General features: G+C 42.1%; 1 pseudogene; it reads right to left on the bottom strand.

Moving 5' to 3' along the window:
* Positions 1-1,483: 1,483 nt before the first annotated feature.
* LOC129462446 (stathmin-2-like) lies at positions 1,484-2,887 on the bottom strand (annotated as a pseudogene).
* Between the last annotated feature and the right edge of the window lie 3,009 nt (positions 2,888-5,896).

Below are 5,896 nucleotides of genomic sequence, written 5' to 3'. Positions count from 1 at the left end.
TCACATCTCTGGAACAGTTGTTGGACAAAGATTCATTTAGTGAATCCGATTTTTCTGAAATAGATGATTCTGATGATTCAGACAACTGTAATGTTAGTTTTGCTTAGAAATAACTCTAAGAACAGTTTTTATATTTTATTTTTACATTGAACATCAGTTAGATTTGCTCCAGCCTCAAAGAGCATGTTTAGGTAAAATTAAATGAGGACTGGCAGCGAGTTGCACTTTTTTCTCTAAACAGGAAAAGGGTTAAAAGGCAGGACTGCTTCACACTGGGGAAGAAAGACCAGCTTGAGTAAAAGTCTGCAGTGTTTTTTATCTTGTTTGTGTGTGTATTTAATGCAACAACCAACTCACAGTTTCAAAGTGGGAAAATATTCAGTCGCATCACGTACTTGTACTATTGGTAAGAACTTAAAATGAACATCATCAATCATGGAATCCACAAATAAGCTACCTCACACCATAAGTAATTCATTCCATCAGAAGAATGTAAACAAGAGAATTCAGCTCAGTTGATAAAGAGCAATTTCATAGATGCTTGAAACATTGAGATTTGGATTTGTGTTCAGCACTTTTAAGGTTCACCTCTTTGCTTCTACCCAGACTGATTTAGATCAGTCTTTTTGTCCATCCCCTTCTAAAGCCAAAGCACACTGGTTGCACATAATCCAGTAGAAGCAGAAGTGCTATGGTTGGTGGTTTTATTATTATTATTATTATTTTTTTTTTGAGATGGAGTCTCGCTCTGTCACCTAGGCTGGAGTGCAGTGGCACAATCTCGGTTCACTGCAAGCTCTGCCCCCCGGGCTCATGCCATTCTCCTGCCTCAGCCTCCCGAGTAGCTGGGACTACAGGCACCCGCCACCATGCCCGGCTAATTTTTTTGTATTTTTAGTAGAGACGGGGTTTCACCGTGTTAGCCAGGATGGTGTCGATCTCCTGACCTCGTGATCGCCCGCCTCAGCCTCCCAAAGTGCTGGGATTACAGGTGTGAGCCACTGCACCCAGCCTTGTTTTGTTTTTTTGTTTGTTTGTTTTTGTTTTTGTTTTGAGATAGTCTTGCTCTGTTGCTGAGGTTGGAGTGCGGTGGCATGATTTCTGCTCACTGATACTCTGCCTTCTGGGTTCAAGTGATTCTCGTGCCTCAGCCTCCTGGGTAGCTAGGATTACAGATGTGCACCACTTTGACTGGCTAATTTTTGTATTTATAGTAGATACGGGTTTTCGCCATGTTGTCCAGGCTGGTCTCGAACTCCTGACCTCAAGTGATCCGCCTACCTTGGCCTCACAAAGTGCTGGGATTACAGGTGTGAGTCACTGCATCTGGCTCCACATTTTTTTTTTTTTAATTTTAATTCTGCTTTTTTAATGAGTCCTTTTTAAACTATGTCATACATTTCCCATACCGATATTGCGTGACTCATTATAATATAGGCAGTGGGGTTTACTGATGGTGCAGCATGCTGTACCCTCCTCCACTTCAGCCAGACTGTTGAGCCTGCACGTCCTTGTTCCTGCGCACCTCCGCGGCATGCCTTCTTTTCCTTCAGACATAGTAGCAGCTAGATTAGCCTCCTCATTTTCCTTAATTTTTTCCACTTTCAGGATCAGCTTTTCCTGCACCATCCTGCTGAAGGTGTCCTTTTCCAAAGCCTTCTCAAAGACTTCTTGCTTGTGTTCCCTCCTCTCTGCCAATGGCTTCAGCACCTGGACATCCTCAGACTTCCTTCTTTCCTCTGCAGCCTCCAGTTTCTTCTGGATCTCCTTCAGGGACAGGTCTTTCTCCTTAGTACAAGCTAAAGTTCAAGGGGCTTCCTAGAATGGAGGTGGTGGCCTTAAAATCAGCTTAAAAGCCTGGCCAAAGGCACATTTGTTGACTTGCTTCACCTTCTTTCTTTCTTTTTTTTTTTTTTAGATGGATTCTCTCTCTGTCACCCAGGCTGGAGTGCAGTGTCCCGATCTCGGCTCACTGCAACCTCTGCCTTCCGGGTTTAAGCGACGCTCCTGCCTGTGCCTCCCGAGTGCTGGAATTATAGGTGTCTGCTAACATGCTTGGCTAATTTTTGTATTTTTAGTAGAGATGGGGGTTTCACCATGTTGGCCAGGCTGGTCTTGAACTCCTTACCTCAACTGATCTGCCCACCTCGGCCTCCCAAAGTGCTGGGATTACAGGCGTGAGCCACTGTGCCCAGCCTGATTTGCTTCTCTTTCATTTCATCATAAGTATAGATGTTGATGTTGCAAGATTCCATGTAAAAACAAGAGCAGGGCCAGACCTGGTGGCTCACACCTATAATTCTAGTGCATTGAGAGGCTGAGGTGGGAGGATCACTTCAGGCCAAGAGTTTGCAACCAGCCTGGGCCAAATAGTGAGACCCTGTCTCTACAAAACATTAAAAAAAATTAGGCGGGCAGATCACGAGGTCAGGAGATTGAGACCATCCTGGCTAACACGGTGAAACCCCATCTCTACTAAAAATAAAAAAAATTAGCCAGGTGTGGTGGCGGGTGCCTGTAGTCCCAGCTACTTGGGAGGCTGAGGCAGGAGAATGGCGTCAACCTGGGAGACGGAGCTTGCAGTGAGCTGAGATCGTGCCACTGCACTCCAGCCTGGGCGACAGAGCAAGACTCTGTCTCAAAAAAAAAAAAAAAAAAAAATTAGCTAGACATGGTGGCACACATCTGTCATCCTAGCTACTCAAGGGGCTGAAGCAGAAGGATTATTTGAGCCCAGGAGTTAGACGCCGCAGTGAGCTATGATCACGCCACTGCATTCCAGCTTGGGCAACAGAGCAAGACCCTGTCTCTTAAAAAAATAGAAATAAAAGCAGATCACTGATAAGATGGACAGCTTCTTTAGTTTGCTTTGTAGGCTAGACCTCATCTTACCCTTAATTCCAGTTAAAGCCCCTGCTGTGTTTAATGAGAATTCCACTATATCATGCAGATCATGTCCTTATTTTCTTTCCCTCATTGCTGTTTTAGCCATTGTAGGGATGTGCAGATGCTGGTGGTGCAGATGGTGCTGAAGGCAACAGATCTGCCTTTAGCAGCCGTTGCTATGTCCACATTCTACTGGACTACATTTCTACACAACTATATCCTGTCTTTATTTGGGTACCTCCTATTCATTTTTCCTTTTGTCTTCTTTTTGGTTAACTGGTAAATACATACAACAAAGAATTTACCAGATATAATAGGTATTTTTTTTTTTTTGAGATGGAGTCTCATTCTGTCGCCCAGGCTGGAGTGCAGTGGTGCAATCTCGGCTCACTGCAACTTCTGCCTCCCGGGTTCAAGCGATTCTCCTGCCTCAGCCTCCCAAGTAGCTGGGATTACAGGAGCCCACCATCATGCCCGAATAATTTTTGTATTTTTAGTGGAGACGGGGTTTCACTATGTTGGCCAGGTTGGTCTCGAACTCCTTACCTCAGGTGATCCACCCGCCTTGGCCTCCCAAAGTGCTAGGATTACAGGCATGAGCCACCGTGCCCAGCAAAAATGTTTAAAAGAACAACTATATAACCCACTTGAAGGGGATCCCTAAGATCCACCCCTTAGGTTCAATACAGTCTTCACTAGGAGGACTCACAGGACTCAGCAACTGAGCACTTGGCTGTATTCACAGCTAGGATTGATAACAGTGAAAGGATACAGAGGAAAATCAGCAAGGGAAAAGGCACACGGGCAAAGTTTGGAGGAATCCAGGGATAACACTTCCAAAATTCCTCTCCCAGCGGAGTTACAGGGAATGAACCTAATTCCCCCAGTACCCAGTTTTAAAAACACGTGTGAAATGTTGCCTATCAGGGAAGCTCATTAGAAATTCAGTGCCCATGGTTTTTAGACGGGGCTGGTCACATAGCACCCCCTGCCTTGTACATAAAAATTCAAGACTCTCAGGACAGATGTTCAGCATCCACCACAGTGCCTGTACAAATAGTTCAGGCACAGTGAGACACTCTTATTAGGCAATGGTGGAAATCCTCCCAAAATTCAATTTCCCAGACACCAGCCAAGATCCAACCTTGAGAGCAAGGCTTTCTAAGGATAGCAGTCTCAGGCCTTCTGTTAATTTGCTCTGCTACCCACTTAACATTTATGTCCCTCCCAAATCCTATCACCCTCCATCCCAAACACCTCCCTTATATCTCCCAAGGAACCGCACTATTAAATGCATACTTATTATCTTCTTGCTTTTTTCTACAGGCTAATTACACACATATACATATTTTCACACATGCATACTGTATGTATGCCTATATAATGTATGTTTGGTTTTGCAATGCTTTTAATCACATAACTGCAATAATGTTTAATTTTTATTTTATTTTATTTTTTATTTTATTAATTTTTAATATAATGCTTACAGATTAAGCCAGTGTGATACCTTTGTATTTAGCTATGTATGTATACATATTATGTGTATTTATGTATTGAAAATAGGATATAATCTTTAACTCAGAAAAGTATTATCTTAAAATTTATTCAATGATGTATTTTTTACACAAGTGAAAAGGATCTGAATTCCATCAGTAAAATATTGAAAAATTAAATTCTAAGTCAGAATATAAATATTATGCTTTATCGAATTGAAGATAATATTCTGTCTTCAACAAACATGTATAGAGAACCCATTATGTTCTAGGGAGGGATGAACATGAATGTAGGTAAATTTGCCTGTTCACATGTTAAGTCCACAGTTTTTGATTACCATAGATTTACATTAAGTTTTAATATCTGATAGTATTAGTTTCTTCCATTAGTAGTATACTTTTCCAAATTTCTTGGCAATTCTAACTCATCTAATTTTCTATTTGGAATGTAGAAGCATATTGGATAGCTCGAATCCAACAAAATTGTCTTTTGGGATTTTCATTGGAATTGTTGCAAATTTACATATTGCCTTGGAATTGACTCTACTTTTTTTTCCAGATGGCTACTGAATTGTCTCTGAATCATTTATTGAAAAGTTTACACTTTTTTCCCCAAAGATTTGAGATATAACTTTCTCATATGCAAAATTCCCATATGTTGTTCTATTCTGATCCACTGATTTGTCTACTAATATTCCCATACAATAATGCTATTTTAATGTTTGAGTAATTTTTTTTTTTTTTTTTGAGACAGGGTCTTGCTCTGTCACCTGGGCTGGAGTGCAGTGGTGTGATCATGGCTCACTGCAGCCTCGAACCCCTGGGCTCAAGAGATCTTTCCACCTCAGTCAGCCTCCCGAGCGGCTGGGACTACAGGTGTCCACCACTATGCTCAGCTAATGTAAAACAATTTTTTGTAGAGACAGGGTCTCACCATGTTGCGCAGGCTGATCTCAAATTCCTGGGCTCAAGTAATCATCCCACCTTGGCCTCCCAAGTACTGAGATTACAGGTATGAGCCACCACACCCAGCCATGACTGAGGATTTTAAAATATTTTATTATATAGTATGGTTGGTTCCACCATATTGCTCTTCTATTTCAGAGATTTCCTGGCTATTATTTTCTTGATTATTTTTTCATATGAAACTTCAGAATCCACTTGCCTACCACTAGAAATATCTGTAGACATAGATGGAGTTATGTCCAGATAAGCCTACTGTAGCTTGAGGAGCAACTGCATGTGTATCACTTTTTCACCTTCGTAAAGCTGAAAAACCTTAAGCCCAGAAAGAAGGAATGGCAAGGACAAAGGCCCTCAAGGGTGGGCCTTTGCTAGAAGCAGAAAGAGTTCATCCACGTAACAGGAGAATAGGCAGAGTGGATGGCAGAGATGCAGGTCGATGGGGAGATATGAAGATAATCTAGTGTAAATGGTCCCCTGCTTTCTCAGTGCCACAGGAAGCCAAGCAAGGATCTGGGAGGGAGTGTTAAGTAGAAAAGCCATGCATTGGTTTC

Source organism: Symphalangus syndactylus, chromosome 2, assembly GCF_028878055.3.
Source record: "Symphalangus syndactylus isolate Jambi chromosome 2, NHGRI_mSymSyn1-v2.1_pri, whole genome shotgun sequence".
In the NCBI taxonomy this organism is placed as follows: Eukaryota; Metazoa; Chordata; class Mammalia; order Primates; family Hylobatidae; genus Symphalangus; species Symphalangus syndactylus.
Note: the sequence above shows the minus strand (reverse complement) of the source record. Positions and strands in the feature narration are given on the sequence as shown.